The sequence below is a fragment of the Protopterus annectens genome, chromosome 9.part0 (assembly GCF_019279795.1).
Source record: "Protopterus annectens isolate FY-2018-M chromosome 9.part0, PAN1.0, whole genome shotgun sequence".
NCBI classification, from domain to species: Eukaryota; Metazoa; Chordata; order Ceratodontiformes; family Protopteridae; genus Protopterus; species Protopterus annectens.
Genome location: NC_056743.1, coordinates 952,762,737 through 952,790,153, shown reverse-complemented (window position 1 = coordinate 952,790,153; position 27,417 = coordinate 952,762,737).

Here is a 27,417-nt window from a genome sequence, read left to right as displayed (position 1 = left end):
GATTTAAGTATTCTTTACTGCTTTTATATTAGCGAATGCATGTTCTGGGCGAAAAGCGAGTTTTTAACTGCTGTACTCCTTCAAGAAGCTTGTTATTGCATTTTTGCTTACCTACACTTTAAAGTCATTTTAATTGTTTAATTTAACTGTTTGAGGCTGCCCACTCAAGTGCACTAGCCTGTGCAAAGCATTTATTGTGTTTTCCTCCTATCTGTTACTGTCTTAAAAAAGAAAAAAAAAAACAAAAAAAATTATATCCTTGTTTCCCGCCTTACCTGAGCTAGAATAGTCCTGAATTCAGGTTCTGCTGAATTCTGGGCTTTAGTACAAGTTCATGTGTTGCCCATATCCTTAGTTGGATAGGAGGAAGCTTCTCTGTTCACCAGTTAGAGTGGGGAGCTTTGAGCAGCCTATCTGTCCCTGGAGGAATTGTTTCAGCCCAGCAACTAGTTGTTTATTGGCCGTTTTGGGCTAATTCCTAGCTGTTTCAAGTCCCCTGCTTTAAAACCCACTTTAGCACAGTTTTTGCGCTTGTCTCCAACTCAGCAAAGCTCCTCATGGTCCTGCAGAGTGGTGCTAGCAGCAGAGTTACAAAAAAGAGTGACTGCTACCTGATTTAAGTATTCTTTACTACTTTTATTTTAGCGACTGCATATTCTCACCTTAAAAGCGAGTTTTTAACTGTTGTACTACTTCAAGAAGCTTGTTATTGCATTTTTGCTTACCTGCACTTTAAAGTCATTTTAATTGTTTAATTTAACTGTTTGAGGCTGCCCACTCAAGTGCGCTAGCCTGTGCAAAGCATATACTGTGTTTCCTGCTCTCTTCTTAAAAGAGAAAAAAAATATATCCTTGTTTCCCGCCTTTTCTGAGCTAGAATAGTCCTGAATTCAGGTTCTGCTGAATTCTGGGGTTTAGTACAAGCTCCTGTGTTGCCCATATCCTTACTTGGATAGGAGGAAGCTTCTCTGTTCACCAGTGAGAGTGGGGAGCTTAGAGCAGCCTATCTGTCCCTGGAGGAGTGGTCTCAGCCCAGAAACTAGTTTATTGGCTGTTTTGGGCTAATTCCTAGCTCTTTCAAGTCCCCTGCTTTAAAACCTGCTTTAGCGCCATTTTTGCGCTTGTTTCTGACTCAGCAAAGCTCCTCGTGGTCCTGCAGAGAGATGCTAGCAGCAGAGTGATGAAAAAGAGTGAATGCTACCTGATTTAAGTATTCTTTACTGCTTTTATATTAGCGACTGCATATTCTCACCGAAAAGCGAGTTTTTAACTGCTGTACTACTTGAAGAAGCTTGTTATTGCATTTTTGCTTACCTGCACTTTAAAGTCATTTTAATTGTTTAATTTAACTGTTTGAGGCTGCCCACTCAAGTGCGCTAGCCAGTGCAAAGCATTTACTGTGTTTCCTGCTATCTGTTACTGTCTTAAAAAAGAAAAAAAAACTATATCCTTGTTTCCTGCCTTTTCTAAACTAGAATAGTCCTGAATTCAGGTTCTGCTGAATTCTGGGCTTTAGTACAAGTTCCTGCATTGCCCATATCCTTACTTGGATAGGAGGAAGCTTCTCTGTTCACCAGTGAGAGTGGGGAGCTTTGAGCAGCCTATCTGTCCCTGGAGGAGTGGTCTCAGCCCAGAAACTAGTTGTTTATTGGCCGTTTTGTGCTAATTCCTAGCTCTTTCAAGTCCCTTGCTTTAAAACCCGCTTTAGCGCGCTTTTTGTGCTTGTTTCCGACTCAGCAAAGCTCTTCGTAGTCCTGCAGAGTGGTGCTAGCAGCAGAGTGATGAAAAAGAGTGACTGCTATCTGATTTAAGTATTCTTTACTGCTTTTATATTAGCGACTGCATGTTCTGGGCAAAAAGCGAGTTTTTAACTGCTGTACTACTTCAAGAAGCTTGTTATTGCATTTTTGCTTACCTCCACTTTAAAGTCATTTTAATTGTTTAATTTAACTGTTTGAGGCTGCCCACTCAAGTGCTCTAGCCTGTGCAAAGCATTTACTGTGTTTCCTGCTATCTGTTACTGTCTTAAAAAAGAAAAAAAAAAAAGACAAAAAAATTAAATCCTTGTCTTCTGCGTTTTCTCAGCTAGAATAGTCCTGAATTCAGGTTCTGCTGAATTCTGGGCTTTAGTACAAGTTCCTGTGTTGCCTATACCCTTACCTGGATAGGAGGAAGCTGCTCTGTTCACCAGTGAGAGTAGGGAGCTTTGAGCAGCCTATCTGTCCCTGGAGGAGTGGTCTCAGCCCAGAAACTAGTTGTTAATTGCCCGTTTTGGGCTAATTCCTAGTTCTTTCAAATCCCCTTCTTTAAAACCTGCTTTCGTGCAGTTTTTGCGCTTGTTTCCGACTCAGCAAAGCTCCTCGTGGTCCTGCAGAGTGGTATTAGAAGCAGAGTGATGAAAAAGAGTGACTGCTGCCTGATTTAAGTATTCTTTACTGCGTTTATATTAGCGACTGCATATTCTCACCGAAAAGCGTGGTTTTAACTGCTGTACTACTTCAAGAAGTTTGTTATTGCATTTTTGCTTACCTGCACTTTAAAGTCATTTTAATTGCTTAATTTAACTGTTTGAGGCTGCCCACTCAAGTGCTCTAGCTTGTGCAAAGCATTTACAGTGTTTTCCTGCTATCTGTTACTGTCTTAAAAAAGAAAAAAAAAAGACAAAAAAATTAAATCCTTGTTTCCTGCCTTTTCTGAGCTAGAATAGTCCTGAATTCAGGTTCTGCTGAATTCTGGGCTTTAGTACAAGTTCCTGTGTTGCCCATACCCTTTTTTGGATAGGAGGAAGCCCTGTTCTACCAATGGAGTGGGGAGCTTTGAGCAGCCTATCTGTCCCTGGAGGAGTGGTCTCAGCCCAGAAACTAGTTGTTTATTGGCTGTTTTGGGCTAATTCCTAGCTCTTTCAAGTCCCCTGCTTTAAAACCCACTTTAGAGCATTTTTTGTGCTTGTTTCCGACTCAGCAAAGCTCCTCGTGGTCCTGCAGAGTGGTGCTAGCAGCAGAGTGATGAAAAAGAGTGACTGCTACCTGATTTAAGTATTCTTTACTGCGTTTATATTAGCGACTGCATATTGTCACCGAAAAGCGAGTTTTTAACTGCTGTACTACTTCAGGAAGCTTGTTATTGCATTTTTGCTTACCTGCACTTTGAAGTCATTTTAATGGTTTAATTTAACTGTTTGAGGCTGCCAACTCAAGTGCACAAGCCTGTGCAAAGCATTTACAGTGTTTTTCTGCTATCTGTTACTATCTTAAAAAAGAAAAAAAAATTATATCCTTGTTTCCTACCGTTTCTGAGGTAGAATAGTCCTGAATTCAGGTTCTGCTGAATTCTGGGCTTTAGTACAAGTTCCTGTGTTGCCCATACCCTTACTTGGATAGGAGGAAGCTTCTCTGTTCACCAGTGAGAGTAGGGAGCTTTGAGCAGCCTATCTGTCCCTGGAGGAGTGGTCTCAGCCCAGAAACTAGTTGTTTATTGGCCGTTTTGTGCTAATTCCTAGCTCTTTCAAGTCCCCTGCTTTAAAACCCGCTTTTGCACCATTTTTCCGCTTGTTTCAGACTCAGCAAAGCTCCTTGTGGTCCTGCAGAGTGGTGCTAGCAGCAGAGTGATGAAAAAGAGTGACTGCTACCTGAGTTAAGTATTCTTTACTGCTTTTATATTAGCGACTGCATATTCTTGCCGAAAAGTGAGGTTTTAACTGCTGTACTATTTCAAGAAGTTTGTTATTGCATTTTTGTTTACCTGCACTTTAAAGTCGTTTTAATTGCTTAATTTAACTGTTTGAGGCTGCCCACTCAAGTGCTCTAGCCTGTGCAAAGCATTTACAGTATTTCCTGCTATCTGTTACTGTCTTAAAAAAGAAAAAATATATATATCCTTGTTTCCTGCCTTTTCTAAACTAGAATAGTCCTGAATTCAGGTTTTGCTGTATTCTGGACTTCAGTACAAGTTCCTGCATTGCCCGTAACCCTTACTTGGATAGGAGAAAGCTTCTCTGTTCACCAGTGACAGTCGGGAGCTTTCAGCAGCCTATCTTTCCCTGGAGGAGTGGTCTCAGCCCAGTAACTTGGTGTTTATTGGCTGTTTTGTGCTAATTCCTAGCTCTTTCAAGTCCCTTGCTTTAAAACCCGCTTTAGCATGCTTTTTGCGCTTGTTTCCTACTCAGCAAAGCTCTTCGTGGTCCTGCAGAGTGATGCTAGCAGCAGAGTGATGAAAAAGAGTGACTGCTACCTGATTTAAGTATTCTTTACTGCTTTTATATTAGCGACTGCATATTCTTGCCGAAAAGCGAGGTTTTAACTGCTGTACTACTTCAAGAAGCTTGTTATTGCATTTTTGCTTACCTCCACTTTAAAGTCATTTTAATTGTTTAATTTAACTGTTTGAGGCTGCCCACTCAAGTGCGCTAGCCTGTGCAAAGCATTTACTGTGTTTCCTGCTATCTGTTACTGTCTAAAAAAGAAAAAAAAATTATATCCTTGTTTCCCGCCTTTTCTGAGATAGAATAGGCCTGAATTCAGGTTCTGCTGAATTCTGGGCTTTAGTACAAGTTCCTGTGTTGCCCATATCCTTATTTAGATAGGAGGAAGCTTCTCTGTTCACCAGTGAGAGTGGGGAGCTATGAGCAGCCTATCTGTCCCTGGAGGAGTGGTCTCAGCCCAGAAACTAGTTGTTAATTGGCCGTTTTGGGCTAATTCCTAGCTCTTTCAAATCCCCTTCTTTAAAACCTGATTTTTTGCACTTTTTGCACTTGTTTCCGACTCAGCAAAGCTCCTCATGGTCCTGCAGAGTGGCGCTAGAAGCAGAGTGATGAAAAAGAGTGACTGCTACCTGATTTAAGTATTCTTTACTGCGTTTATATTAGCGACTGCATATTGTCACCGAAAAGCGAGTTTTTAACTGCTGTACTACTTCAGGAAGCTTGTTATTGCATTTTTGCTTACCTGCACTTTAAAGTCATTTTAATTGTTTAATTTAACTGTTTGAGGCTGCCCACTCAAGTGTGCTAGCCTGTGCAAAGCATTTACACTGTTTTCCTGCTATCTGTTACTGTCTTAAAAAAGAAAAGAAAAAAACAAAAAAATTATATCCTTGTTTCCCGCCTTTTCTGAGCTAGAATAGTCCTGAATTCAGGTTCTGCTGAATTCTGGGCTTTAGTACAAGTTCCTGTGTTGCCCATATCTTTACTTGGATAGGAGGAACCTTCTCTGTACACCAGTGAGAGTGGGGAGCTTTGAGCAGCCTGTCTGTCCCTGGAGGAGTGGTCTCAGCCCAGAAACTAGTTTTTTATTGGCTGTTTTGGGCTAATTCCTAGCTCTTTCAAGTCTCCTGCTTTAAAATCCACTTTAGCGCCATTTTTGCGCTTGTTTCAGACTCAGCAAAGCTCCTTATGGTCCTGCAGAGTGGTGCTAGCAGCAGAGTGATGAAAAAGTATGACTGCTACCTGATTTAAGTATTCTTTACTGCTTTTGTATTAGCGACTGCATATTCTCACTAAGAACAGAATCCAAAACTCACTCCACAACTGGTAACAAACTGGAAAGAAAGTGCTGAAAAAACGCTGCTCGTACGGGTAAGGAAAAAAGAATCCAACCTCTCCAGAGGTAACTGAATTAACATCAATTGGTTTATTTAAACATAAAACACGAAAACAATGTGTGGGTTAAGCGCTTTCGATTGGTACAAATCCAATCTTCATCAGAACAATTAAACAAAGTTGGCACTGGTCTTAAATAGCAGCAAAGCCTGTAATATTTTGAAAAATGCGCCAAAATTCTTAAAGCCACAATACCATATTTGTTTACAATGTTTGTTTAAAATCTCAACATTAAACATGTAACTTACATACACAAAACTTACCACATATAAAATTAATACTCTAGAATGATACTCTAAAATAATATTATAAGATTTCCTAGTCCTAAGAAATGTATACTAAATATAATGAATATAATAAATATATATAAACATGCATATGCATAAACTCATCTCTATCATTAATTTTGCATCTATAACTTATAATGAAAATCCATTTATTGTAGATTATTTGTTGAACATTATTTAAAAATGTTTTTTAAAAATATTACTTAAAAATGTTGTTAAAATATTACAACTAAGTTATTTCCCTATTATCCTTATTTACTAACAATGTTTATAAATACTATTGTGCATGAATAAATGTGTATGTAAACATGATAATTAAATAAATATGTATGTACATATAAAAATGAATGTACATATAAGTTCATAAAATAATATTGTTATATTATTTAATCACACATAAGAAATGGCTTAATACTAATAAAATCATTGAGACCAGGATATCTGGTCGCATCAGTTTTAATTTGCCATACACTTTCCTTCTGTGCTAATTTGTTCTTCCAATTGCCTTCATATACATTTATTTGATCAATAATAGCAAATATAAAATTGTGATTTTCCCCTTTGTCCAAAATATGTCTGTAAACAGCATTAGTTGTATCTTGTTTACTTATCTTATAATAATGTTCGTATATCCGTTTTTTAATATGCCTTTCCATTTTTCCTATATAGTATGCCTTACATGCTGTGCAACAAGCGATATAAACCACTTGTTTGCTATTGCAATTGCCTCTCAAGCATCTAATAACTGTATGGTTTATATCAACTAATACTATTTTGTCTACTTCGTTGATATAACGACACTGGCGGCATCTTCCACATTTTGTACTGCCACGTTTTAGTTTTACCTTCGTGTCGTATTGTTTTTCTGTACACTCCAACAATCTTTTGATATTGGGAACTACTTTATATACTATTTTGGATACTTTTCCTAACTTAATGCCTAAGTTGTTTGAGTTAATAACATCCCAATGTCTATATAAAATTTCTTTGATGTAATGCACAAAAGGGGTATAAGTAAGAACACATACTCTGTTAAAACTATTTTGTAATTCCTTTGTCCTAGTATTGTTTTTGTCCATAAGTCCCAGTAGTGGTTTGTATTGATTATCCCACTGGGAAATAACATACTGGGAGATACTCTTTATCATTTTGACTGGATAACCTCTCTTTTTAAACATTCTACATAACATGTTTATATCTTCCTTCATAACATCCAAGCTAGATGACATTCTTGCTATTCTAATACATTGTCCTTTAACAATGTTTTTGAACATGTAAGGTGGATGGTTACTATTGTATGCTATGTAGTCATTAGAATATGTGGGTTTCCTGTAGATTCTTGAAGCAAAACCCACATCTGTATGCCAAATGAGTGTATCTAAATAAGCTATTTTCTTATTGCTATAATTATAAGTGAATTTCAAAAATTCTGTGGTATTATTAAGGAAATCAATAAACTCACTAATCTCAGCTTCTGACCCCTTCCATAACACAAACAAGTCATCCAAAAACCTTGCATAGAATTCTATCTTACCATAATAACTGCTCTTAAATAAGTACTCGGTTTCCCATTCTAGCATGACCATGTTGGCAAAAATGGGAGCGCAAGAAGCTCCCATGGCTACCCCGGTCTTTTGTCTAAAGTATTCGCCCTGGAAAGTGATGTAATTATGTTCAAGGACTAAAGACATAAGTTCAGTAATCACGCTAGTTCGGTCCCAACTGAACCTCGAGTACTTTCTAAGACTATTGGTAAAAAACTCAAGCCCCTTGTCTTTGGGTAAACATGAAAACAGATCTACCACATCAATTGTGATAAAAATGTATTCCTTATTCCATTTGTCTGTTGTGAGATTATTTAAGAAATTCCATGAGTCTTTCATTATATGCGGTACCACATTGTAAATGTGTTTAGTCCAAGTGTCTATCAAGACACCTATATTAAATGTTTTTGATTTTGGTCCTGACACTATAGGTCTATATGGAGGGTCGTCCACTGATTTATGAATTTTAGGTATGCCTATGATTTTAGCTAAAACCGGATAATCAGTTCTGATAAACATATATATTTCATTACTTATTCTATTGTCTATCATATATTCTTCAATTATAAGATCAATTCTCTTATAGCCTCTATTAATTTCATTTATAGATATGACCTCATAGTTGCCAGATTCGTATAGCCAATTGTGCATTTTGGAATTGTAATCCGTGGTATAACTAATAGCAATACCACCGCCTTTGTCTGGCTTCATAATACGAATATCCTTATTACGTATTATGTTGTTTAAGCAAGTTCTTTCTTTCACAGTAAGATTGTCGTACCTGTTATTGTCTTTTCGACTATCTTTTTTAATATTATAGTTTAACCAATAGATATCTTTACTAATCATCTGTTCATAACTGTGTATAGGAGGATGATTAAACGGTACATATGTACTTTTCTTTCTTAATTTAGCACTTTCATATGCACATATCTCTGGTGGATTATCATCAAATTGTAGAGCTAAATTGAGTCTCCTACAGTACAGTTTAATTTCCTTTATTGTATCAACTAGGTTGATTCCTGTAGTTGGAATAAATTTCATTCCTTTACTCATTGCTTATAAATTCCTTTTCTATTGGAATGTCTGTGTAGTTATAAACTTTGAGACCATTGTGTACCGACATGATCTGGCGTGTTTCTTCTTCTATATCTGCATTAACTGAATATTTATCGTCAAAATTAATTACATGTGTGTTCTCTATCATAACACTGTCGGTACACAAGGTTCTATCTTTACTTGCTTCAAGACATTTATGCTGTAATAATCTAAGTGGCAAAATATTACTAATTTCTGTTTCATTCAATTCCACCTGCTGAATTGGTTTCTTTGTTTTGGGGCTGGAAAAAATCTGCCCCCTCGAAAATTTTCTTCCCACTTGGCACTCCTTGGTCTCTCATTAAAGCTAATGATTCTTTCCCTAATACCCGTTTTCCTATCATTAGGCCATATATATGCTCTATCATTCTCATAACTTTCCATATCTCTCATTAATTTCCTATTCTTTTTTCAAAAATACCCTTAGCCTTCTCCTGTGCATTACTAAACTGTTTGTGGTAGATCTGTTTTCATGTATACCCAAAGACAAGGGGCTTGAGTTTTTTACCAATAGTCTTAGAAAGTACTCGGGGTTCAGTTGGGACCGAACTAGCGTGATTACTGAACTTATGTCTTTAGTCCTTGAACATAATTACATCACTTTCCAGGGCGAATACTTTAGACAAAAGACCGGGGTAGCCATGGGAGCTTCTTGCGCTCCCATTTTTGCCAACATGGTCATGCTAGAATGGGAAACCGAGTACTTATTTAAGAGCAGTTATTATGGTAAGATAGAATTCTATGCAAGGTTTTTGGACGACTTGTTTGTGTTATGGGAGGGGTCAGAAGCTGAGATTAGTGAGTTTATTGATTTCCTTAATAATACCACAGAATTTTTGAAATTCACTTATAATTATAGCAGTAAGAAAATAGCTTATTTAGATACACTCATTTGGCATACAGATGTGGGTTTTGCTTCAAGAATCTACAGGAAACCCACATATTCTAATGACTACATAGCATACAATAGTAACCATCCACCTTACATGTTCAAAAACATTGTTAAAGGACAATGTATTAGAATAGCAAGAATGTCATCTAGCTTGGATGTTATGAAGGAAGATATAAACATGTTATGTAGAATGTTTACAAAGAGAGGTTATCCAGTCAAAATGATAAAGAGTATCTCCCAGTATGTTATTTCCCAGTGGGATAATCAATACAAACCACTACTGGGACTTATGGACAAAAACAATACTAGGACAAAGGAATTACAAAATAGTTTTAACAGAGTATGTGTTCTTACTTATACCCCTTTTGTGCATTACATCAAAGAAATTTTATATAGACATTGGGATGTTATTAACTCAAACAACTTAGGCATTAAGTTAGGAAAAGTACCCAAAATAGTATATAAAGTAGCTCCCAATATCAAAAGATTGTTGGAGTGTACAGAAAAACAATACGACACAAGGTAAAACTAAACGCAGTACAAAATGTGGAAGATGCCGCCAGTGTCGTTATATCAACGAAGTAGACAAAATAGTATTAGTTGATATAAACCATACAGTTATTAGATGCTTGAGAGGCAATTGCAATAGCAAACAAGTGGTTTATATCGCTTGTTGCACAGCATGTAAGGCATACTATATAGGAAAAACGGAAAGGCATATTAAAAAACGGATATACGAACATTATTATAAGATAAGTAAACAAGATACAACTAATGCTCTTTACAGACATATTTTGGACAAAGGGGAAAATCACAATTTTATATTTGCTATTATTGATCAAATAAATGTATATGAAGGCAATTGGAAGAACAAATTAGCACAGAAGGAAAGTGTATGGCAAATTAAAACTGATGCGACCAGATATCCTGGTCTCAATGATTTTATTAGTATTAAGCCATTTCTTATGTGTGATTAAATAATATAACAATATTATTTTAAGAACTTATATGTACATTCATTTTTATATGTACATACATATTTATTTAATTATCATGTTTACATACACATTTATTCATGCACAATAGTATTTATAAACATTGTTAGTAAATAAGGATAATAGGGAAATAACTTAGTTGTAATATTTTAACAACATTTTTAAGTAATATTTTTAAAAAACATTTTTAAATAATGTTCAACAAATAATCTACAATAAATGGATTTTCATTATAAGTTATAGATGCAAAATTAATGATAGAGATGAGTTTATGCATATGCATGTTTATATATATTTATTATATTCATTATATTTAGTATACATTTCTTAGGACTAGGAAATCTTATAATATTATTTTAGAGTATCATTCTAGAGTATTAATTTTATATGTGGTAAGTTTTGTGTATGTAAGTTACATGTTTAATGTTGAGATTTTAAACAAACATTGTAAACAAATATGGTATTGTGGCTTTAAGAATTTTGGCGCATTTTCAAAATATTACAGGCTTTGCTGCTATTTAAGACCAGTGACAACTTTGTTTAATTGTTCTGATGAAGATTGGATTTGTACAAATCGAAAGCGCTTAACCCACACATTGTTTTTGTGTTTTATGTTTAAATAAACCAATTGATGTTAATTCAGTTACCTCTGGAGAGACTGCATATTCTCACCGAAAAGTGAGTTTTTAACTGTTGTACTACTTCAAGAAACTTGTTATTGCATTTTTGCTTACCTGCACTTTGAAGTCATTTTAATGGTTTAATTTAACTGTTTGAGGCTGCCAACCCAAGTGCACAAGCCTGTGCAAAGCATTTACAGTGTTTTCCTGCTATCTGTTACTATCTTAAAAAAGAAAAAAAAATTATATCCTTGTTTCCTACCGTTTCTGAGGTAGAATAGTCCTGAATTCAGGTTCTGCTGAATTCTGGGCTTTAGTACAAGTTCCTGTGTTGCCCATACCCTTACTTGGAGAGGAGGAAGCTTCTCTGTTCACCAGTGAGAGTGGGGAGCTTTGAGCAGCCTATCTGTCCCTGGAGGAGTGGTCTCAGCCCAGAAACTAGTTGTTTATTGGCCATTTTGTGCTAATTCCTAGCTCTTTCACGTCCCTTGCTTTAAAACCCACTTTAGCATGCTTTTTGTGCTTGTTTCTGACTCAGCAAAGCTCTTCGTGGTCCTGCAGAGTGGTGCTAGCAGCAGAGTGATGAAAAAGAGTGACTGCTACCTGATTTAAGTATTCTTTACTGCTTTTATATTAGCGACTGCATGTTCTGGCCAAAAAGCGAGTTTTTAACTGCTGTACTACTTCAAGAAGCTTGTTATTGCATTTTTGCTTACCTGCACTTTAAAGTCATTTTAATTGCTTAATTTAACTGTTTCAGGCTGCCCACTCAAGTGCGCTAGCTTGTGCAAAGCATTTACTGTGTTTCCTGCTATCTGTTAGTGTCTAAAAAAGAAAAAAAAATTATATCCTTGTTTCCCGCCTTTTCTGAGATAGAATAGTCTTTAATTCAGGTTCTGCTGAATTCTGGGCTTTAGTACAAGTTCCTGTGTTGCCCATATCCTTATTTGGATAGGAGGAAGCTACTCTGTTCACCAGTGAGAGTGGGGAGCTATGAGCAGCCTATCTGTCCCTGGAGGAGTGGCCTCAGCCCAGAAACTAGTTGTTTATTGGCTGTTTTGCGCTATTTCCTAGCTCTTTCAAATCCCCTGCTTTAAAACCTGCTTTTGCACAGTTTTTGTGCTTGTTTCCGACTCAGCAAAGCTCGTTGTAATCCTGCAGGGTGGTGCTAGAAGCAGAGTTATGAAAACGAGTCACTGCTACCTGATTTAAGTAGTCTTTACTGTGTTTATATTAGCGACTGCATATTCTTGCCGAAAAGCGAGTTTTTAACTGTTGTACTACTTCAAGAAGTTTGTTATTGCATTTTTGCTTACCTGCACTTTAAAGTCGTTTTAATTGTTTAACTGTTTGAGGCTGCACAATCAAGTGCGCTAGCCTGTGCAAAGCATTTACTGTGTTTTCCTGCTATCTGTTACTGTCTTAAAAAAGAAAAAAAATTATATCCTTGTTTCCCGCCTTTCCTGAGCTAGAATAGTCCTGAATTCAGGTTCTGCTGAATTCTGGGCTTTAGTACAAGTTCCTGTGCTGCCCATATCCGTACTTGGGTAGCAGGAAGCTTCTTTGTTCACCAGTGAGAGTGGGGAGCTTTGAGCAGCCTATCTGTCCCTGGAGGAGTGGTCTCAGCCCAGAAACTGGTTGTTTATTGGCAATTTTGGGCTAATTCCTAGCTCTTTCAAGTCTTCTGCTTTAAAACCCGCTTTAGTGCATTTTTTGCGCTTGTTTCCAACTTAGCAAAGCTCCTCATGGTCCTGCAGAGTGGTGCTAGCAGCAGTGACTAAAGAGAGTGACTGCTACCTGATTTAAGTATTCTTTACTGCTTTTATATTAGCGACTGCATATTCTCACGGAAAAGCAAGATTTTATCTGCTGTACTACTTCAAGAAGCTTGTTATTGCATTTTTACTCACCTGCACTTTAAAGTCATTTTAATTGTTTAATTTAACTGTTTGAGGCTGCCCACTCAAGTGCTCTAGCCTGTGCAAAGCATTTACAGTGTTTTCCTGCTATCTGTTACTGTCTTAAAAAAGAAAAAAATTATATCCTTGTTTCCTGCTTATTCTGAGCTAGAATAGTCCTGAATTCAGGTTCTGCTGAATTCTGGGCTTTAGTACAAGTTCCTGTGTTGCCCATATCCTTACTTGGATAGGAGGAAGCTTCTCTGTTCACCAGTGAGAGTAGGGAGCTTTGAGCAGCCTATCTGTCCCTGGAGGAGTGGTCTCAGCACAGAAACTAGTTGTTTATTGGCTGTTTTGGGCTAATTCTTAGCTCTTTCAAATCCCCTGCTTTAAAACCCGCTTTAGCACAGTTTTTGCGCTTGTTTCCAACTCAGCAATGCTCCTCATGGTGCTGCAGAGTGGTGCTAGTAGCAGACTGATGAAAAAGAGTGACTGCTACCTGATTTAAGTATTCTTTACTGCTTTTATATTAGCGACTTCATATTCTCACCGAAACGTGAGTTTTCAACTGCTGTACTACTTCAAGAAGCTTGTTATTGCATTTTTGCTTACCTGCAGTTTACAGTCATTTTAATTGCTTAATTTAACTGTTTGAGGCTGCCCACTCAAGTGTTCTAGCCTGTGCAAAGCATTTACAGTGTTTTCCTGCTATCTGTTACTGTCTTAAAAAAGAAAAAAAAATGATATCCTTGTTTCCTGCCTTTTCTGAGCTGGAATTGTCCTGAATTCAGGTTCTGCTGAGTTCTGGGCTTGAGTACAAGTTCCTGTGTTGCCCATACCCTTACTTGGATAGGAGGAAGATTCTCTGTTCACCAGTGAGAGTAGGGAGCTTTGAGCAGCCTATCTGTCCCTGGAGTAGTGGTCTCAGCCCAGAAACTAGTTGTGAAATTGGCCGTTTTGGGCTAATTCTTAGCTCTTTCAAGTCCCCTGCTTTAAGACCCACTTCAGCATGTTTTTTGCGCTTATTTCCGACTCAGCAAAGTTCCTCGTGGTCCTGCAGAGTGGTGCTAGCAGCAGACTGATGAAAAAGAGTGACTGCTACCTGATTTAAGTATTCTTTACTGCTTTTATATTAGCGACTGCATATTCTCACTGAAAAGTGCATTTTTAACTGCTGTGCTACTTCAAGAAGCTTGTTATTGCATTTTTAGTTACCTGCACTTTAAAGTCATTTTAATTGTTTAACTGTTTGAGGCTGCCCACTCAAGTGCACTAGCCTGTCCAAAGCATTTACTGTGTTTTCCTGCTGTCTGTTACTGTCATAAAAAAGAAAGAAAAATTATATCCTTGTTTCCCGCCTTTTCTGAGCTAGAATAGTCCTGAATTCAGGTTCTGCTGAATTCTGGGCATTAGTACAAGTTCCTGTGTTGCCCATATCCTTACTTGGATAGGAGGAAGCTTCTCTGTTCACCAGTGAGAGTGGGGAGCTTTGAGCAGCCCATCTGTCCTTGGAGGAGTGGTCTCAGCCCAGAAACTAGTTGCTTATTTGCCATTTTGGGCTAATTCCTAGCTCTTTCAACTCCCCTGCTTTAAAACCCACTTTAGCGCGGTTTTTGCGCTTGTTTTCGACTCAGCAAAGCTCCTCGTGGTCCTGCAGAGTGGTGCTAGCAGCAGAGTAATGAAAAAGAGTGACTGCTACCTAATTTAAGTATTCTTTACTGCTTTTTCATTAGCGACTGCATATTCTAACTGAAAAGCGAGTTTTTAACTGCTGTACTACTTCAAGAAGCCTCTTATTGCATTTTTCTTATCTGCACTTTAAAGTTGTTTTAATTTTTTTAATTTAACTGTTTGAGGCTGCCCACTCAAGTGTGCTAGCCTGTGCAAAGCATTTACTGGGTTTTTCTGCTATCTGTTACTGTCTTAAAAAAGAAAAAAAAATGATATCCTTGTTTCCCACCTTCTCTGATCTAGAATAGTCCTGAATTCAGGTTCTGCTGAATTCTGGGCTTTAGTTCAAGTTCCTGTGTTGGCAATATCCTTACTTGGAGAGGAGGACGCTTCTCTGTTCACCAGTGAGAGTGGGGAGCTTTGAGCAACCTATCTGTCCCTGGAGGAGTGGTCTCAGCCCAGAAACTAGTTGTTTATTGGCCATTTTGGGCTAATTCCCAGCTCTTTCAAGTCCCCCTGCTTTAAAACCCGCTTTAGTGCAGTTATTGCGCTTGTTTCCAACTCAGCAAAGCTCCTCATGGTCCTGCAGAGTGGTGCTAGCAGCAGACTGATGAAAAAGAGTGACAGCTACCTGATTTAAGTATTATTTACTGCTTTTATATTAGCAACTGCATATTCTCACTGAAAAGTGAGTTTTTAACTGCTGTACTACTTCAAGAAGCTTGTTATTGCATTTTTAGTTACCTGCACTTTAAAGTCATTTTAATTGTTTAACTGTTTGAGGCTGCCCACTCAAGTGCGCTAGCCTGTGTAAAGCATTTACTGTGTTTTCCTGCTATCTGTTACCGTCTTAAAAAAGAAAAAAAATTATATAGTTGATTCCCGCCTTTTCTGAGCTAGAATAGTCCTGAATTCAGGTTCTGCTGAATTCTGGGGTTTAGTACAAGCTCCTGTGTTGCCCATATCCTTACTTGGATAGTAGGAAGCTTCTCTGTTCACCAGTGTGAGTGGGGAGCTATGAGTAGCATATCTGTCCCTGGAGGAGTGGTCTAAGCCCAGAAACTAGTTGTTTATTGGTTGTTTTGGGCTAATTCCTAGCTCTTCCAAATCCCCTGCTTTAAAACCTGCTTTTGTGCGTTTTTTATGCTTGTTTCTCACTCAGCAAACCTCCTTGTGGTCCTGCAGAGTGGTGCTAGATGAAGAGTGATGAAAAAGAGTGACTGCTACCTGATTTAGGTATTCTTTACTGCGTTTATATTAGCGACTGCATATTCTCGCCGAAAAGCAAGTTTTTAACTGCTATACTACTTCAAGAAGCTTGTTATTGCATTTTTGCTTACCTGCACTTTAAAGTCATTTTGTTTAATTTAACTGTTTGAGGCTGCCCACTCACATGTGCTAGCCTGTGCAAAGCATTTACTGCGTTTTCCTGCTATGTGTTACTGTCTTAAAAAAGAAAAAAAAACAAAAAAATTATATCCTTGTTTCCCACCTTTTCTGAGCTAGAATAGTCCTGAATTCAGGTTCTGCTGAATTCTAGGCTTTAGTACAAGTTCCTGTGTTGCCCATATCCTTACTTGGATAGGAGGAAGCTTCTCTGTTCTCCAGTGGGAGTGGGGAGCTTTGAGCAGCCTATCTGTCCCTGGAGGAGTGGTCTCAGCCCAGAAACAAATTGCTTATTGGCTGTTTTGGGCTAATTCCTAGCTCTTTCAAGTCCCCTGCTTTAAAACCCACTTTAGAGCATTTTTTGTGCTTGTTTCCGACTCAGCAAAGCTCCTCGTGGTCCTGCAGAGTGGTGCTAGCAGCAGAGTGATGAAAAAGAGTGACTGCTACCTGATTTAAGGATTCTCTACTGCTTTTATATTAGCGACTGCATATTCTTGCCGAAAAGCGAGGTTTTAACTGCTGTACTACTTCAAGAAGCTTGTTATTGCATTTTTAGTTATCTGCACTTTAAAGTAATTTTAATTATTTAATTTAACAGTTTGAGGCTGCCCACTCAAGTGTGCTAGCCTGTGCAAAGCATTTACTGTATTTTCCTGCTATCTGTTACTGTCTTAAAAAGAAAAAAATTATATAGTTGATTCCCACCTTTTCTGAGCTAGAATAGTCCTGAATTCAGGTTCTGCTGAATTCTGGGCATTAGTATAAGTTCCTGTGTTGGCAATATCCTTACTTGGAGAGGAGGAAGCTTCTCTGTTCACCAGTGAGAGTGGGGAGCTATGAGCAACATATCTGTCCCTGGAGGAGTGGTCTCAGCCCAGAAACTAGTTGTTTATTGGTTGTTTTGGGCTAATTCCTAGCTCTTCCAAGTCCCCTGCTTTAAAACCCACTTTAACTTGCGTTTTGCACTTGTTTCCGACTCAGAAAACCTCCTTGTGGTCCTGCAGAGTGGTGCTAGATGAAGAGTGATGAAAAGAGTGACTGCTACCTGATTTAGGTATTCTTTACTGCTTTTATATTAGCGACTGCATATTCTCACTGAAAAGCAAGTTTTAACTGCTATACTACTTCAAGAAGCTTGTTATTGCATTTTTGCTTACCTGCACTTTAAAGTCATTTTGTTTAATTTAACTGTTTGAGGCTGCCCACTCACATGTGCTAGCCTGTGCAAAGCATTTACTGCGTTTTCCTACTGTCTGTTACTGTCTTAAAAAAGAAAAAAAAACAAAAAAATTATATCCTTGTTTCCCACCTTTTCTGAGCTAGAATAGTCCTGAAATCAGGTTCTGCTGAATTCTGGGCTGCAGTACAAGTTCCTGTGTTGCCCACATCCTTACTTGGATAGGAGGAAGCTTCTCTGTTCACCAGTGAGAGTGGGGAGCTTTGAGCAGCCTGTCTGTCCCTGAAGGAGTGGTCTCAGCCCAGAAACTAGTTGCTTATTGGCTGTTTTGGGCTAATTCCTAGCTCTTTCAACTCCCCTGCTTTAAAGCCCACTTTAGCGCAGTTTTTGCGCATGTTTTCGACTCAGCAAAGCTCCTCGTGGTCCTGCAGAGTGGTGCTAGCAGCAGAGTAATGAAAAAAAGTGACTGCTACCTGATTTAAGTATTCTTTACTGCTTTTTTATTAGCGACTGCATATTCTCACTGAAAAGCGAGTTTTTAACTGCTGTACTACTTCAAGAAGCTTGTTATTGCATTTTTGCTTACCTGCACTTTAAAGTCATTTTGTTTTTTAATTTAACTGTTTGAGGCTGCCCACTCAAGTGTGCTAGCCTGTGCAAAGCATTTACTGTATTTTTCTGCTGTCTGTTACTGTCTTAAAAAAGAAAAAAAAATGATATCCTTGTTTCCCACCTTTTCTGAGCTAGAATAGTCCTGAATTCAGGTTCTGCTGAATTCTGGGCATTAGTATAAGTTCCTGGTTTGGCAATATCCTTACTTGGAGAGGAGGAAGCTTCTCTGTTCACCAGTGAGAGTGAGGAGCTTTGAGCAACCTATCTGTCTCTGGAGTAATGGTCTCAGCCCAGAAACTAGTTGTTTATTGGCCGTTTTGGGCTAATTCCTAGCTCTTTCAAGTCCCCTGCTTTAAAACCCACTTTAACTTGGTTTTTGCACCTGTTTCCGACTCAGAAAAGCCCCTCGGGGTCCTGCAGAGTGTTACTAGCAGCAGAGTGATGAAAAAGAGTGGCTGCTACCTGATTTAAGTATTCTTTACTGCTTTTATATTAGCGACTGCATATTCTCACTGAAAAGTGAGTTTTTAACTTCTGTATTACTTCAAGAAACTTGTTATTGCATTTTTGCTTACCTACACTTTAAAGTCATTTTAATTGTTTAACTGTTTGAGGCTGCCCACTCAGGTGCACTAGCCTGTCCCAAGCATTTACTGTGTTTTCCTACTGTCTGTTACTGTCTTAAAAAAGAAACAAAAAAATTATATCCTTGTTTCCCGCCTTTTCTGAGCTAGAATAGTCCTGAATTCAGGTTCTGCTGAATTCTGGGCTTTAATACAAGTTCCTGTGTTGCCCATATCCTTACTTGGATAGGAGGAAGCTTCTCTGTTCACCAGTGAGAGTGGGGAGCTTTGAGCAGCCTGTCTGTTCCTGGAGGAGTGGTCTCAGCCCAGAAACTAGTTGTTTATTGGCTGTTTTGGGCTAATTCCTAGCTCTTTCAAGTCCCCTGCTTTAAAACCCATTTTAGCACCATTTTTGCACTTGTTCCCGACCCAGCAAAGCTCCTCGTGGTCCTGCAGAGTGGTGCTAGATGAAGAGTGATGAAAAAGAGTGACTGCTACCTGATTTAGGTATTCTTTACTGCGTTTATATTAGCGACTGCATATTCTCGCCGAAAAGCAAGTTTTTAACTGCTGTACTACTTCAAGAAGCTTGTTATTGCATTTTTGCTTACCTGCACTTTAAAGTCATTTTGTTTAATTTAACTGTTTGAGGCTGCCCACTCACATGCGCTAGCCTGTGCAAAGCATTTACTGCATTTTCCTGCTATCTGTTACTGTCTTAAAAAAGAAAAAAAAACAAAAAAATTATATCCTTGTTTCCCACCTTTTCTGAGCTAGAATAGTCCTGAAATCAGGTTCTGCTGAATTCTGGGCTGCAGTACAAGTTCCTGTGTTGCCCACATCCTTACTTGGATAGGAGGAAGCTTCTCTGTTCACCAGTGAGAGTGGGGAGCTTTGAGCAGCCTATCTGTCCCTGAAGGAGTGGTCTCAGCCCAGAAACTAGTTGCTTATTGGCCGTTTTGGGCTAATTCCTAGCTCTTTCAACTCCCCTGCTTTAAAACCCACTTTAGCGCAGTTTTTGCGCATGTTTTTGACTCAGCAAAGCTCCTCGTGGTCCTGCAGAGTGGTGCTAGCAGCAGAGTAATGAAAAAAGTGACTGCTACCTGATTTAAGTATTCTTTACTGCTTTTTTATTAGCGACTGCATATTCTCACTGAAAAGCGAGTTTTTAACTGCTGTACTACTTCAAGAAGCTTGTTATTGCATTTTTGCTTACCTGCACTTTAAAGTTGTTTTATTTTTTTTAATTTAACTGTTTGAGGCTGCCCACTCAAGTGTGCTAGCCTGTGCAAAGCATTTACTGTATTTTTCTGCTGTCTGTTACTGTCTTAAAAAAGAAAAAAAAATGATATCCTTGTTTCCCACCTTTTCTGAGCTAGAATCGTCCTGAATTCAGGTTCTGCTGAATTCTGGGCATTAGTACAAGTTCCTGTGTTGGCAATATCCTTACTTGGAGAGGAGGAAGCTTCTCTGTTCACCAGTGAGAGTGAGGAGCTTTGAGCAACCTATCTGTCTCTGGAGTAGTGGTCTCAGCCCAGAAACTAGTTGTTTATTGGCCGTTTTGGGCTAATTCCTAGCTCTTTCAAGTCCCCTGCTTTAAAACCCACTTTAACTTGGTTTTTGCACCTGTTTCCGACTCAGCAAAGCCCCTCGGGGTCCTGCAGAGTGTTACTAGCAGCAGAGTGACGAAAAAGAGTGGCTGCTACCTGATTTAAGTATTCTTTACTGCTTTTATATTAGCGACTGCATATTCTCACTGAAAAGTGAGTTTTTAACTTCTGTATTACTTCAAGAAGCTTGTTATTGCATTTTTGCTTACCTACACTTTAAAGTCATTTTAATTGTTTAACTGTTTGAGGCTGCCCACTCAGGTGCACTAGCCTGTCCCAAGCATTTACTGTGTTTTCCTACTGTCTGTTACTGTCTTAAAAAAGAAACAAAAAAATTATATCCTTGTTTCCCGCCTTTTCTGAGCTAGAATAGTCCTGAATTCAGGTTCTGCTGAATTCTGGGCTTTAGTACAAGTTCCTGTGTTGCCCATTACCTTACTTGGATAGGAGGAAGCTTCTCTGTTCACCAGTGAGAGTGGGGAGCTTTGAGCAGCCTATCTGTCCCTGGGGAGTGGTCTCAGCCCAGAAACTAGTTGTTTATTGGCTGTTTTGGGCTAATTCTTAGCTCTTTCAAGTCCCCTGCTTTAAAACCCACTTTAGCGCCATTTTTGCACTTGTTCCCGACCCAGCAAAGCTCCTCGTGGTCCTGCAGAGTGGTGCTAGCAGCAGAGTGATGAAAAGGAGTGACTGCTACCTGATTTAAGTATTCTTTACTGCTTTTATATTAGCGACTGCATATTCTCACTGAAAAGCGAGTTTTTAACTGCTGTACTACTTCAAGTAGCTTGATATTGCATTTTTGCTTACCTGCACTTTAAAGTCATTTTAATTGTTTAACTGTTTGAGGCCACCCACTCAAGTGCACTAGCCTGTGCAAAGCATTTACTGTGTTTGCCTGCTATCTGTTACTGTCTTAAAAAAGAAAAAAATGATATCCTTGTTTCCTGCCTTTTCTGCGCTAGAATAGTCCTGAATTCAGGTTCAGCTGAATTCAACGCTTTAGTACAAGTTCCTGTGTTGCCCATATCCTTACTTGGATAGGAGGAAGCTTCTTTGTTCACCAGTGACAGTGGGGAGCTTTGAGAAGCCTATCTGTACCTGGAGGAGTGGTCTCTGCCCAGAAACTAGTTGTTTATTGGTCATTTTGGGCTAATTCCTAGCTCTTTCAAGTCCCCTTCTTTAAAACCCGCTTTAGTGCAGTTTTTGCGCTTGTTTCCAACTCAGCAATGCTCCTCATGGTGCTGCAGAGTGGTGCTAGCAGCAGAATGATGAAAAAGAGTGACTGCTACCTGATTTAAGTATTCTTTACTGCTTTTATATTAGCGACTGCATATTCTCACTGAAAAGCGAGTTTTTAACTGCTGTACTGCTTCAAGAAGCTTGTTATTGCATTTTTAGTTACCTGCACTTTAAAGTCATTTTAATTGTTTAACTGTTTGAAGCTGCCCACTCAAGTGCACTAGCCTGTCCCAAGCATTTACTGTGTTTTCCTGCTGTCTGTTACTGTCTTAAAAAAGAAACAAAACAATTATACCCTTGTTTCCCGCCTTTTCTGAGCTAAAATCGTCCTGAATTCAGGTTCTGCTGAATTCAACGCTTTAGTACAAGTTCCTGTGTTGCCCATATCCTTACTTGGATAGGAGGAAGCTTCTTTGTTCACCAGTGACAGTGGGGAGCTTTGAGAAGCCTATCTGTACCTGGAGGAGTGGTCTCTGCCCAGAAACTAGTTGTTTATTGGTCATTTTGGGCTAATTCCTAGCTCTTTCAAGTCCCCTGCTTTAAAACCCGCTTTAGTGCAGTTTTTGTGCTTGTTTCCAACTCAGCAATGCTCCTCATGGTGCTGCAGAGTGGTGCTAGCAGCAGACTGATGAAAAAGAGTGACTGCTACCTGATTTAAGTATTCTTTACTGCTTTTATATTAGCGACTGCATATTCTCACTGAAAAGCGAGTTTTTCACTGCTGTACTGCTTCAAGAAGCTTGTTATTGCATTTTTAGTTACCTGCACTTTAAAGTCATTTTAATTGTTTAACTGTTTGAGGCTGCCCACTCAAGTGCACTAGCCTGTCCCAAGCATTTACTGTGTTTTCCTGCTGTCTGTTACTGTCTTAAAAAAGAAACAAAACAATTATACCCTTGTTTCCCGCCTTTTCTGAGCTAAAATCGTCCTGAATTCAGGTTCTGCTGAATTCTGGGCTTTTGTACAAGTTTCTGTGTTGCCCATATCCTTACTTGGATAGGAGGAAGCTTCTCTGTTCACCAGTGAGAGTGGGGAGCTTTGAGCAGCCTATCAGTCCCTGGAGGAGTGGTCTCAGCCCAGAAACTAGTTGTTTATTGGCCATTTTGGGCTAATTCCTAGCTCTTTCAAGTCCCCTGCTTTAAAACCCACTTTAGCACAGTTTTTGCGCTTGTTTCCGACTCAGCAAAGCTCCTCGTCATCCTGCAGAGTGGTGCTAGCAGCAGAGTGATGAAAAAGAGTGACTGCTACCTGATTTAAGTATTCTTTACTGCTTTTATATTAGTGACTGCATATTCTCACTGAAAAGCGAGTTTTTAACTGCTGTACTACTTCAAGAAGCTTGTTATTGCATTTTTGCATACCTGCACTTTAAAGTCATTTTAATAGTTAACTGTTTGAGACAGCCCACTCAAGTCGCTAGCCTGTGCAAAGCATTTACTGTGTTTTCCTGCTATCTGTTGCTGTCTTAAAAAAGAAAAAAAAATTGTATCCTTGTTTCCCGCCTTTTCTGAGCTGGAATAGTCCTGAATTCAGGTTCTGCTGAATTCTGGGCTTTAGTACAAATTCCTGTGTTGCCCATATCCTTACTTGGATAAGAGGAAGCTTTTCTGTTCACCAGTGAGAGTGGGGAGCTTTGAGCAGCCTATCTGTACCTGGAGGGGTGGTCTCAGCCCAGAAACGAGTTGTTTATTGGCTGTTTGGGCTAGTTCCTAGCTCTTTCAAGTCCCGTGCTTTGAAACCCGCTTTAGTGTGGTTTTTGCGCTTGTTTCTGACTCAGCAAAGCTCCTCATGGTCCTGCAGAGTGGTGCTAGCAGCAGAGTGATGAAAAAGAGTGACTGCTACCTGATTTAACTATTCTTTGCTGCTTTTATATTAGCGACTGCATATTCTTGCTGAAAAGCGAGTTTTTAACTGCTGTACTACTTCAAGAAGCTTGTTATTGCATTTTTGCTTTCCTGCACTTTAAAGTCATTTTAATTTTTTTAATTTAACTGTTTGAGGCTGCCCACTCAAATGCGCTAGCCTGTGCAAAGCATTTACTGTGTTTTTCTGCTATCTGTTACTGTCTTAAAAAAGAAAAACAAATTTATATCCTTGTTTCCAGCCATTTCTGAGCTAGAATAATCCTGAATTCAGGTTCTGCTGAATTCTGGGCTTTAGTACAAGTTCCTGTGTTGCCCATATACTTACTTGGATAGGAGGAAGCTTCTCTGTTCACCAGTGAGAGTGGGGAGCTTTGAGCAGCCTATCTGTCCCTGGAGGAGTGGTCTCAGTCCAGAAACTAGTTGTTTATTGGCTGTTTTGGGCTAATTCCTAGCTCTTTCAAGTCCCCTGCTTTAAAACCCGCTTTAGCACGGTTTTGTGCGATTTTGCACATAGCGCAGCATCGGGCAGCGCCGCTTAAACAGGTTTAAACTATTCCTGGCTCCACAAAGTCTGCTCTTCACTTTTTCCCTTAGAACTGTTTTAAATCTCAAAGCAAGCACTCTATTTTCTTTATAAAGCCCTGCACTTGCTCTTATAAGTATTCTTATATGTAAACACTAATAAACTAAAGCACTACACCCTCTTATACTCCTTATAAGTACTTTCCATACTGGTCCTTTCTGATCAGTCAAAAAGCAGCTCCTTATACTATTCTGGTATGTCCAAAGTCAGCTTCGGGTTTACTCTCCAGTCCAGCTGGTGAATCTGGAAAACTTGAGGTAATGTTACAACTGCCTCATGTACACAGACCACCCTCTCCTCCTCCCAACAAGCTCAAATATATGTGAGAGATGCAACTATATAGCGAAACTGGTGGCTGAGCTCTCTCAGCCCAGTACTGGCACAGTCAGTCAGGAGGAGAAGGTAATCACACACACCACAAATCCAGTCTCACATAGACCTATCCCATCAGCAAACCAAACACATAAACACACAAAAACATACTCTGAGGATCTAAATAAAAATCTGCCAAAGCAGCAGAGACTTCCAAAGCAGACATCCAAGCAACCACTACCCCACAACAATACCAATGTATCACATATTTCACAAAGTCAGTGTGCCACACAGGCACAGCCCTTAAGGCTAAACAGCACACCTAATACACTTGTAATAGATGACTCTATTGTCAGACACACTGACGTCCCACTCACCAGACTGAACAAGGAGAAGGACACTGTAAGCTGCCTGTTGGGTGCCAGGATCCACCACATAACACAAGCACTTAGGTCACTCCAAAGCAAGTACAAATATGACTCCGTCATTGTCCATGCTGGTGTGAATGACCTGAGATGTACCTCCCTGGACTACATGAAAAGAGACATAGAGGAGCTCTCTGATCATGTAGCCCAGGCAGGTATGACCCTGACCTTGAGTAGCATCTTGCCCTCACCAAGAATGATGCCACAGTATAAAGACAAAATGATCAATTTTAACAATTGGCTAAAGTATTGGTGTCATTCAAAGGGGATGCAGTGTCTGTCAGCCTGTGATGACATGCTCGACAAGCCACGTTGCTTCGCTAGGGATGGCTTGCACCTGTCACCCCTGGGTTTTTGAATACTGGCTAAGGCTCTTGCCACCCCCATAGTGCCTTTTTAGGCAAGGCTCAAAAGACAAACCCACCTCCATAGACAACACAAGGAGAAAAAAACTAAGGGTAATGCTGCTCAAAGCCAGATGTCTAAACCTCAAGATGCATGCGGTCGAAGCTCTCCTCAGCATGGAAAATATCGACATCTGTGCAGTAACAGAAACCTGGTTCAAGGCTCCTGAGAGCACCCCAGCACTACCAGGTTATACCTCATGCCATGCTTTTCCACCCCAAAACTTGGCCCGAACCACAAAAGGAAGGGGAGTATTCATATTCATCAAAGATACCCACATTTCCAGGTTAGTGGCACTGCACAAAGCATTGGAGACCATCCATGTGCAACTATCAGTGGGCAAAACTGCCTTTCAGTTTGTAGCCTGCTATAGACCACCCTCCCAAACTCAGTAACCCCACTCGGCTTTCCTGAGAACACTGGAGAATATAAAGGTCTCTCCAAACACAATAATATTGGGTGACTTCAACTACCCAAACATTGACTGGAAAACTACTCAAGCCCCAACACTTTCGCCCAATGGTTCCTAGAATTTATAAACTCAAATGCTATGGAACAACTGGTCACCACTCCCACAAGAGGGGAAAACATATTGGACCTGGTCATCACCAACATGGGGACTCAATGTTCCACACCAGAGGTATGCTCCTCATTGGTAAGATCAGACCATAAATTAATCTCACTGGACATCCATATCCCACCCCCACCCCCAGACAAGGAAACCACGGTGAAGAATTTCTCAAAAGCAAACTTCACAATTCTCAAAACCAAGGTGGAATCCTTCAAAGCCCACGGGCCAGTGGAAAATACTGCCCAAACCACAGAATCCTTTACAAACGCATTCTATGGACACCTACAGGAATGCATGGATTGTGCTATCCCAAATAAAACCAAGACTCACTCCTCCAAAGGCAGGAGACCTGTGTGGTGGACCCCGGCCATAAATAAGCTATACAACCGAAGGAGGAAGCTACTACATGATAGAGCAAAATCCCAAAAAGGGAAGGCATCTCTGATCAGTACTAGCAAGAAACTACGATCCCTCATAAAATGATCTAAGGCCAGCTTCGAAAGAAAAATTGCACAAGACGCTAAAGATAATCACAATGCCTTCTTTAGTTATGTTAGGAATCTGGGTGGAAACTCCCAGATATGCTCTGAGTTAGTGCAAAATGACAAAAAATACACTGATCCCACAGACATTGCCAACATCCTGGCAGACAGGTTAGTGCAAACTTCTCCCACCCTTCCCCCCAAAAGAGCAAATGTCTATCCCAACAGAATGTAGCCTCCCTGACATCACAGATACACAGGTGAGAGCTGCCCTCTCCAAAGCAAAAAACACAGCATCAGTGGGACTGGACGGTGTCCTGGGCTGCATCTTACATGAGCTCCAAGAAGAAATGAACCCTCACATAAAGTCACTGTTCAACCTCAGCCTTACTACAGGATATGTACCCAAGGAATGGCGTACAGCAACAGTGGTCTCACTCCACAAAAGTGGTGCCACAATGGACCCCAGAAACTATCGCCCTATAAGCCTGACTAGTCTGGTCTGCAAAGCTATGGAGTGTATCATCATGGAGCTCATAAACAAAGACATCGGGAACCTCCAGACACTGGATCCTACCCAATTTGGCTTTGTTAAGGGCAGATCTTGCCTCTTGAACCTGGTCAACTTCTTTGAAACAGTTACCAAGGCCATAGATGAAGGGAAGGTAGTCCACATGGCCTACCTGGACTTCACAAAAGCCTTCGACACAATACCCCACTTGGGCAGCATAAATAAGCTCACCAGCTTAAACATCAACGCCTATGTCACAAGGTGGGTTGCAAACTGGCTCAGGGATAGAACCCAAATAGTCAGAATTGCAGGTGCCATGTCAGACTCTAAACCAGTTACAAGTGGCATCCCACAAGGCTCAGTCTTGGGACCTCTCTTGTTCGGTATACATTTCTCTGAGGTACAGGCTAACACTGGAGGACTATGGCTGACCAAGTTTGCAAATGACTGCAAACTGGGTGCCATAATCGACTCTCCGGCTGACACAAACATCCTCCAAAAGGGTCTCACAGAGATGGATAACTGGTGCCAGAGCCATGGCCTAAAGCTAAATGCCAAAAAGTGCATAGTCATCCCATTTGGGAAAAAACAAATGCCTACAAATTACCACATAGGTGGTAATCCATTAAGTATGGAATAAGTAATTAGGGATTTGGGGACCTAAGTAGATAGTAATCTCTCCTTTGACAATCACGTTGCCAAAGTAGTTAGAAAGATCTTCTATATAGCCCACCTTATCACGAAAGGGTTCACATCTAGATCAAGAGAGGTCATTGTGCCCCTCTACTCATCACTCATCAGGCCCATAATTGAATACAATGCCCCATTTGGGATGTACCTTACCCAACACCTGCAGCAACTGGAAAGACCCCAAAAGTACCTCACCAAGAGGATCAAGGGACTCAAACAGATGCCCTATGCAGTTCGGCTGAAGAAATTCCAGCTCTACTCAGTTGCTTACCGCCTACTCAGAAAAATCTTGACGAGTGGATGGGAGATCATAAATTTACCCCTGGGATCTCTTCTGTGTCCATGCTAGACAGAGGCACAGTAAACTAACCTTAAAAGGGCTATC